The sequence below is a fragment of the Typha latifolia genome, chromosome 8 (genome assembly GCF_019914945.1).
Source record: "Typha latifolia isolate L0001 chromosome 8, TyphaL0001v2, whole genome shotgun sequence".
NCBI lineage: Eukaryota > Viridiplantae > Streptophyta > Magnoliopsida > Poales > Typhaceae > Typha > Typha latifolia.
Window position 1 is genome coordinate 3,084,890 of NC_133093.1, and position 10,098 is coordinate 3,094,987.

General features: G+C 37.8%; 1 non-coding gene across 1 annotated transcript; it reads right to left on the reverse strand.

The window, feature by feature from the left end:
* Positions 1 to 1,179: 1,179 nt before the first annotated feature.
* On the reverse strand, positions 1,180 to 1,286 carry LOC140794548 (small nucleolar RNA R71). Its single transcript, XR_012110161.1, has one exon. It is a non-coding gene; the product is annotated as a small nucleolar RNA R71 (small nucleolar RNA).
* Positions 1,287 to 10,098: the final 8,812 nt, after the last annotated feature.

Below are 10,098 nucleotides of genomic sequence, written 5' to 3' on the forward strand. Positions count from 1 at the left end.
TCCGGGTTGCAGGGAGACATACAAGCCGATGTGAAGGCTTTAAGGCTTAGAACTTTAAAGGAGGCCTTCGAAGATGCGGTGCTTATGGAAGACAAACACATGGCCATAAAATTACACCTGAAATTTTCTTAACCCTACCCACGAATCTCCTGTCAGTGGGTTTTGAACTAATTCTGCGTGATTATTTGTGCATTCATATTTGCATAAAATATTTAGTAAGGGCACAAACCTCACCAAGATAAGGAGTGGATTTAATCACCCCATTCTTGCCCACTTAAGTTAATCATCCGCTTTCATTTTAAAACCCAAGCCAAACATCTAACTTAAAATCAAGTAGATGTCGGCCAAAGGATTTCACATAGCTCATAGGAACCTCTCGGAAAGAGTTATCTTTTGGTAAGCCCAGTGAGCACCTTCCAAATTACAATGTCTAGGTAAGTCCTATCAAGAAGGAGAGCCATACTGAGGTGCCTAAGGAAATTGGTATTCTAAAGAGGCCAGCGCCCACTAGTATCCCTGGGAACTTACCTGGTTGTGTTTTGGTAGGCCTTAACTGGTAATCCTCTAGCTTACTCTAAAAGGGAGTAGGAGCTCTCTAATTAGGAGAGAAGTGATTCTTTATAAGATTAGAATTGAAAAAAAATTTGCTTACTTTCATATTATACTTTAAAAACACAAACTGTTGACTGTGATTTACTTGGTAAGATTTGTGTTTGTGAAGATTTTGTTTTAAACTTAGAAATTGGTTGGGTTCGAGATAGTTCAGGTCGGCTTGCTAGGGAAGAAATGACTGAAAACCATCAATCGGTTCATGATGATACCATAACTTTACAAGAGCAATTTGCCCCTAATGGAACCCAACCTTCAAAATGCATTGTGTTACCTAATACTGATGCAATTCATTTTGAATTAAAACCTACCATCCTTCAATTGCTTCCTACCTTTTATGGTAAGGAAAATGAGAATACATACTCTCATGTTGATGAATTCTTGGATATTTGTTCAACATTCAAATTTCAAAACTTTTCTGATGAATTTGTTAGTCTAAGGCTCTTTCCTTTTTCATTGAAAGATCAAGCAAGAGCTTGGTTGAATCACTTAGAGCCTAACTCAATCACCACTTGGAGAGATCTGAACTATAAATTTTTGTCCAAATTTTACCCTATGCCTAGAACGAACTAATATAGATTGGCCATCTCCACTTTCAAGCAGAAAGCGGAAGAGAAATTTCATGAGTCATGGGAAAGGTTTAAGGATCTTCAAATTAAGTGCCCTCATCACAATTTTGACAAATGATGGTTAGTCTAATATTTCTACAATGGTCTAACTGACACAAATTGTAATCTGATTGAGTCCATGAGCAGCGGGTCATTCATGGCTAAGAGCACACCTGAAGCTTGGGCTCTTTTTGAAAGAATAGTTGAAAATTCCCAACAATGGGATTTTAGTACTGAAAGTCGAGGGACGTCACAGTTTAAGAGAATATAAAGTTCAACCTGATGTAAGTATAAATGCACGACTAGATAGTTTGTCTAGGAAAGTTGATGCCCTTGTGTTAAGTCAAACTATGAAACCGATAAATCAAGTGCAATCTGAAGTTTGTAGTGTTTGTGCCAGTCCCATGCACACTGCAATAGTTTGCCCTTCCTTAGGGTATCAAGATGGGTTCAATGAACAAGTGAATGCCCTAAATCAATTTAGAAAGCCATTCAATAGTCCTTACTCTGAAACATACAATCAAAATTGGTGAAATCACCCGAAATTTTCTTGGAGGCCACAGCAGCCTCAAATAAACCAAGGAGGACCTCTAGGATTTAACCAATTTCGTCCTCCTACTCAGCCTGTCGCTTATGCCTCTCCTCTTAACCAATTTCCTAGTCAACCCATTCCTAACCCAAAGGGCCAATATGAGGTTAGCCGACCATCCACCTCAAGTGTGCACAACGAACAAGTTCAATCAATCATTACCCTTCAGTCTAGAAAACTAGTCAACAATAAGATTGAAGTGCCAAATCATGAAAAGTCTATCTCAGAGGGTGAAGAAATCTATGTCCCGCAAAATAATCATGATAGTTCATTTGGAACTATAACCTTTGACTCTAGCAACCCAAGACAGTCTCTACCTAAGTCTAGAAATTCATCTAAGCAGACTTTTATTCCCAAAGCACCATTTCCCCAAAGACTAACTCAGGCTAAAGTAGGAACAAACTTTAGTGAGATGATAGAATTGTTTAAGCAAGTTGAAATTAACATTCCATTACTCGATGTCATTAAGCAAGTACCTACTTACGCTGAATTTTTGAAGGATCTTTGCACTCAAAAAAGAAAATCAAAAGTGCAAAAGAAGGCATTCCTAGCTGAGCAAGTAAGCTCAATCATCCAAAACAACATTCCACCTAAGTTTAAAGATCCAGGTTGTCCTACTATTTCATGTGTTATTGGCAATCATGTCATTGATAAAGCCCTTTTGGATTTAGGTGCAAGTGTTAATCTTTTGCTGTATTCAGTTTACAAGCAATTAGGTCTTGGATATTTGAAGCCAACTCAAATTAAACTGTCTTTGACAGATCGTTCTATCAAATATCCTTGAGGCATCATAGAGGATGTTCTGATTAAGGTAGACAAGTTCATTTTTCCTGTGGATTTCATAATCCTTAATACTGAACTTGTCCAAAACCCGAGCAATCATATCCTTGTGATCTTAGGAAGGCCATTCTTAGCCACTGCTAATGTAGTCATTCACTGTCAAAATGGGATTATAAAGCTATCTTTTGGCAATATGACTATTGAATTAAATGTTTTTGATGTTAGCCATTAACCTCCTGAAACTGATGATGTTTTTGAGATTGACATGATTGAAGGCCTATTAGAGAGCATAAATGAGCAAGCAAATGTTGAGGATCCTTTAGAAAAGTGTCTTTTATATTTTGACGGTGATTTTGATTGGGAAACTTCTTTTGAGGAGGTCAATGCATTGTTAAAGTCTGCACCTCTTATGGATTTTAATAAATGGCAGCCCAAGATTGAACTTCTTCCACCATCTTCACTCCCAACTCCTCCGTCTATCATAAAACCTCCAAAGTTAGATCTTAAACTACTACTTGATACTCTTAAGTATGTAATTTTAGGCTCTTCTAAAACCCTTCCTGTTATTATATCATCTGATTTGGGTAAGGAATAGGAGGAAAAACTTGTGAGTGTCTTAAAAAAATACAAGGAAGCTATAGGATGGACCATAGCTAATATCAAGGGAATTAATCCTGATGTGGTTATGCATTGAATCCATTAGGAGGAAAATGCAAAAAAATCTCGTGAACTGCGACGGAGGTTAAATCCTATGATGAAAGATATTGTTAGAGCTAAAGTACTAAAATTATTAGATGTGGGTATTATCTACCCAATTTCGGATAGTGCATGGGTGAGTCCAATTCATATTGTGCCTAAGAAGTCTGGCATTACAGTAGTGCAAAATAAGAACGATGAGTTAGTACCCACTCATGTTCAAACAGGGTGGCATGTTTGTATTAAGTACCGAAAACTTAATGTTGTAACTAGGAAGGATAATTTTCCCCTTCCTTTCATTGATCAGATGCTTGAAAGGTTAGTCGGACATGCTTATTATTGTTTTTTAAATAGTTATTCTGGCTATAACCAAATCCCTATAGCACCTGAGGATCAAGAGAAGACCACATTTACTTGCCCCTTTGGAACATTTGCCTATCGTCATATGCCTTTTGGGTTATGCAATGCTCCTAGTACCTTTCAAAGGTGCATGATTAGCATATTCTCAGATATGGTAGAATGGTTCTTGGAAGTTTTTATGGATGACTTTTCTGTCTTTGGATCATCATTTAATGAATGCTTGCACCACCTGTCTCTAGTCTTAGAAAGGTGGAAAGAGAAAAGCCTAGTGCTTAATTGGGAAAAATGTCACTTTATGGTGAAGAAAAGAATTGTTCTAGGACATATTATTTCTAAAGATGGGATTGAAGTCGATAAGGCTAAAGTTGACTTAATTTCTAACCTTCCATCACCTCGGATTGTGAAGGAAATTCGATCATTTTTGGGTCATGCAGGTTTTTACCGACGATTTATTAAGGATTTCAGTAAGATATCATACCCTTTATGTAATTTACTGACTAAGGATTCTCAATTTATCTTTAATGAAGAATGTCTTAAGGCTTTTCAACACTTAAAAACTGAACTAACTTCTGCTCCTATCACTCAACCACCAAATTGGGATGAGCCTTTTGAGATTATGTGCGATGCATCTGACTATGCAATTGGAGCGGTTTTAGGACAACGGGTTAATAGGTTACCACATGTGATCTATTATGCTAGTAAAACCCTGAATGATGCACAACTAAATTATTCCACTACTGAGAAAGAGTTGCTAGCAGTTGTGTTTGCTTTAGACAAATTTAGATCCTACCTCCTAGGGTCTAAAGTCATCATCTATTCTGATCATGCAGCACTAAAGTATCTTCTCTCTAAAAAGGATCCTAAAGCCCGTTTAATTCGTTGGATTCTATTGCTACAAGAATTTGATCTTGAAATTAGGGACAAAAAAGGTTCTGAAAATGTTGTTGTAGATTACTTATCTAGGCTTATCCTAGAATCATCTTATGAATCCAAACCAATATCTGTTATCTTTAACGATGAGCAGCTAATGAGTGCTCCTCAGCTACCATGGTATGCTGATATTGTCAACTATCTTGCTACTGGTCAAATGCCTCCTTATTGGACCAAGCAAGATAAGTCCAAATTTTTAGCCAAGGTCAAGTTCTTTTTTTGGGATGACCCATACTTGTTTAAGTATTGCCCAGATCAAATCATTAGGAGATGTGTGCCTAATGATGATTTTTATAAAATCATTTCTTTTTGTCATGATCAAGCCTGTGGGGGTCATTTTAGCTCTAAAAAGACTGCTGCAAAAATTTTGCAATATGGGTTTTATTGGCCCTCCATCTTTCGTGATGTTCATGAGTATTGCAAAGTTTGTGAGAGATGTCAAAGACTATGGAGTATTTCAAAGAGGAACATGATGTCGCTCAATCCAATTTTAATTGTTGAAATTTTTTATGCCTGGGGTATAGATTTCATGGGACCATTTCCAAATTCTTTTGATTATGAGTACACTCTTGTTGCTGTAGATTATTTTTCAAAATGGGTTGAAGCTATAGCTTGTAGAACAAATGATCACAAAGTTGTAATCAAGTTTTTGAAAGACAATGTTTTTGTTCGTTTTGATATGCCGCGTTATAAGCGATGGAGGGAAATATTTTTGCAATCAAGTTTTTAAAAGACTTATGTTTAAACATTTTGTCATACATAAGGTTGCCACTCCCTATCACCCCCAAACTGACGGCCAGGTCGAGATATCCAATAGAGAGATAAAAAGAATTTTGGAGAAGATGGTTAACCCCACTAGGAAAGATTGGTCATTAAGGCTTAGTGATGTATTGTGGCATATCGAACTGCATTTAAAACTCCTATTGGGATGTCCCCATATCGAGTTGTGTTTGGTAAGGCTTGTCACCTTCCTGTTGAGCTAGAACATCGAGCTAATTAGGCGATTAAGCAACTAAATTTTGATCTTGATAAGGCAGGTGCTCATAGGAAATTATAATTGAATGAATTAGAGGAAACTAGAAATGATGCTTATGACTGTGCTAAAAGATATAAGGATAAAATGAAACGATATCATGACAAACACATTTTGAGAAAATCATTTAGTCTTGGTCAAAAAGTCCTACTTTATAATTCGCGTTTACATCTTTTTCCTGAAAAATTGAGAAGTAAGTGGATGGGCCCTTTTACTATACGCACTGTCTATCCTTATGGAGCTGTCGAGATTGAAAACCCTAAAAATGGTCAAAAGCTTAAACCATTTTTAGAATTGCGCAATCGAGAAGTGGAAGAAGCACTTCTAGAAGATCCTAATTATCAAGGCTAATCTCTATATCCGCTAGAGATTATTTTTGTACATTGTTATTTGATTTATTTTTATTATTATATGTACATCATTTGACATGAGGAAGCTTGTAGTATAAATTATCCTTCTCAGATTCTACCATTTTTTGTGCTTTATTTTCTTATATTGAGGACAATGTAGAATTTAGATTGGGGGTGAAATTTCATATCTTTTTCTTTTTTTTAGGACTTTTCTTTTCAGTTACTTGTAGTTATGTTTTGTTTTTTTAGGACTTTTCTATGTGTTTTTGCTCCTTAGAATATGTAGTGGTATTTAGCAGAGTCAATTGGGTTAGAAAGCGAGGATCAAACACGAAGTGATGTTTTGATTAAGCGAAGCATAAATCCTATTTTTTTCATTCTATTTTTATACACTTATTTTTAAAAAAAACTAATGGGACATGTGTTTTAGTGATGCAATCCTCAGAATGTAGTCTCATTACCATTATGTTTCTGAAATAAATGCAAGGATCAGTATAAAATATCTGGTATTCTTAGTAATTCTCGATCTATCATCATAGAGTTTCATGCTAATTATTCAAGAGAAATTTTCAGATCACATGTAGGTTGAATGTATAATATGCTAATGATAAATATATCAAGTTGATTGAAATACAAAAAAGTATAATTGATGTTAGAGCAATAGTATCTCTACTGAGTAATCGGGCCTTCACGTAACCACTCGGGAAGTGTTCGCGTCAAAAGGCAGAGTTACCATCTCTAATTCATGGTTGTTAGTTATATACCGCCTTTTTGGTTCAAGGTGTGATGCCCGAGGGGTGCCTCATCACCTAGCGGTCAAATCCACTAGCAGAATCCTCGCTACAAGGACCATCTAGAAAGCAAAAATAACACTAGCATTGCTGAACCATGAAATTCCAAGTTAAGTTAATAAGAAAATTAAGATTGTAATAAAGCATATTATACATATATACCCTTGTGTTCCAATGTGATTCAGATATGGATCTATCTCCTTGTGTTTAATTGCAGCATGCTTTTCTATTATGATTTTAGGAGAATGAATAGTTTCAATAAGATTAGAATGTATATTAATGCTAAGTGAGAAGATAATTGGATACCTTGCCTACATTTGTGAAAGTTTACTAGTATTTACCTGTGTATATTCTTAGTATGGGGTCTTGAGGGTAATTACAAAGTTTGAGATTTGCTGATCTGAGTGGATGTAATTGTTAGTATTCCTGGGTTGATTTTGCTAAATGTTGTTACATAATCAATAAGGAGCAAAATTTTAGGTGATTTTATTGTTTTCTTTTCAAGATTTTTTTAATTACTTGAGTCTCATATTTTCTTTCTTTTCTTTTGTTTAATTGACTTAATGAATTTTGTAGATAAATTCACTACAAACCCTCACGAAACACAGCTTGTCCACTAGTAGAAGCTAGGGGTTTAAAGGCTTGTTGCATATGCTAAATGCAATCACGATGCCTGCGAAAGTGAGTTAGAATTTTATTTTATTTTATTTTTCAAATTCTTCGTTCTTCTATTTTGCTCGAGGACTAGCAAAAATCTTGGTTTGGGGGTATTTGTTAAATTCATAATTGCAATATTTGTTACGCCCAAATTATCAACATTAATATTTTATTTTAACTAATTATTGTATTTTAGTTATATGTAGACCTTTGATCAATTAAATCTTATTTAATCACTAAAAATGGTCAAATTTAGGCTCAAACCAAAATTAGGCTTAGTCACTACTAATCAAATGAATCTACCTCTCATCTATCAAGTCATGCTTAAGTCAAACCATGATCTACTAATCACTTTCTTTCTTATCTAAATCAGAATGAGTCAAAATTCTTTCTTTTTTTATCAAGCAACAGATTTTCAGTAATCAAATCTCTATCAAGTTGCAGAATTTTAGCAAGCAACATGTCCTCCAATGTCTGGATCGTCCACTCTGACTGGCTGTCGGTCTGAGGATGATAAGCTGCGCTGAACTGAAATTTGGTACTTAGAGATCTAGCAAATTGCTGCCACAATCTAGATGTAAATCTAAGGTCTCGATCTGAGGTGATAGACATAGGAGTCCCGTGGCGAGCAAAGATCTCATCTCGAAATAAGGTAGCCCGCTGCTCCATGGAATTTGTGGTGTTAAATAGAAGAAAATGAGCAGACTTGGTCAACCGATCAACAATTACCCATATGGAATCTTTCTTCTTTATAGTCTTCGGTAGCCCAACCACAAAATCCATAGTAATATGCTCCCATTTCCACTTAGGAATGGGTAGAGGTCTAAGAGTCCCTGCAGGTCTTTGGTGCTCAATTTTTATCTGCTGACATGTCAGGCATCGGGATACAAACTCTGCTATGCTCCTCTTCAGTCCTGGCCACCAAAAAGACTTGCGAACATCATGATACATCTTCATCTCCCCAGGGTGGACGTTGTAAGAAGTCTGATGAGCCTCCTCCAAATTTTTCTTTCGGAGTTCACTCACATCTGGCACACAAAATCTATCTCTATATGTCGCATTCGAACGCGGGTGGGGTGCATTTGAACGCGTTTGTGAATGCCTGCATCAGGTTCGCAAATACAGAGAACGTAAAATGTGCATTCGAACGCGATCGAGCACGTTCGAATGCGATCGGCAAAAATCCACTATCTCTAGGGTTAATAATTGACATTTTTGAATTATTTGGTTAGCCTCTAAAGGTGTGGATGGCAACCAAGGAGTCATTATTGAATGAATGGAGTTTTGCCCTAGTCTCCTTCATCTTCTTCTCTCTCATTCTCTTGTTCTCCGGCGCCGCCACTTTGAACCTCCCTCGACCGACCACTCACCCTAGTCCCTTAGGGTTGGCCCACTCCTCTTCTTTCTTCCAATCTGTCTATCACCTTGCCCTAACCCCATTCATCATCCATAATCCTTCCATCTCCACTTACTCATCGGTGTCACCCCATTATCGCCGGTCCACCACCATCTATCAACACCTAGGATCTCGTGCCTTCATCCACGGATCCATAGATGGACTCCCTGATGTTTGTCTACTTTTTGGACGATCTCTCAAGATCCCACTGTCCGATTTCTCTAAAACTAGCTTTGTTGGAAAGCTCTTTTCAAGCACTACAACATTTCAAAATTTCATCTGGGATCTATTTCCAAAGTTCCATGCCAGATTCTGTCCAGATCTGAAAATGGGATAGATCGAACCTTAGCCTAAGGGGAGATCATATCAGCTAGTTCAAAAGAAAGATAGGAGTTGGCAGTTTTGTGTCGACTACTGAGCCTTAAATGTCATCACAATCAAAGACCGGTACCCAATACCAATGATCGAGGAGCTGCTGGACGAATTCACAGGGTCGGCATACTTCAGCAGCAAGCTTGACTTAAGAGTGGTGTACCATCAAATCTGCGTTGACCCAAAAGAAAGATGCTTAACTAATCGTGACATTTTATCCACCTACGAGAGAAAAATGCTTGCAGTTCTGCACGCCATCACCAAATGATGACCATATTTGATTGGCCAACGGTTTACTATCCGCACGGACCAACGAAGCTACCCTATTTGATAGAGGAACATGTGCACACCCCGGCACGGCAACGGTGGGTCATGAAGCTCCTTGGGTATGACTACGAGCTAGTCTACAAAACGGCGATTGAGAACCAAGCCGCTGATTCCCTTTCGCGCCAACCGGATGCAAGTGAGTTCACTTCTTTTTCAGCACCAACCTTTCCTTTCATTTCAGATCTGCAGAGAACTAGTGCAGAGGATCACGATCTGGTCTAACTCATGGAGGAGCCGAGAGAGAACCCATCAAGCCACCCTGAGCACGAGGAGCGCGACGGGATGGTGCTCGAGCGCGGACGGATCAAGGTACCTGTAGACGAGGGGCTGCGGAGACTATTTGTGGCACGCTTCCATGATACCCCTATAGTAGGCCATGAAGGTATCTTACACACCTGCAAGCGGCTAGCCCAAAGCTATACATTGATAGTAATGAAGTCGAATTTGAAGAAATATGTGCGCGAATGCCAAATCTGCCAACGTGTCAAGTCGAAGACGCTCAAACCAAGCGGGCTATTGCAACCGCTGCCTATATCGGAGCAAATTTGGGAGGACGTCTCCATGAACTTCATCGAAGGGCTGTTGGAGGTTCAAGGTTAG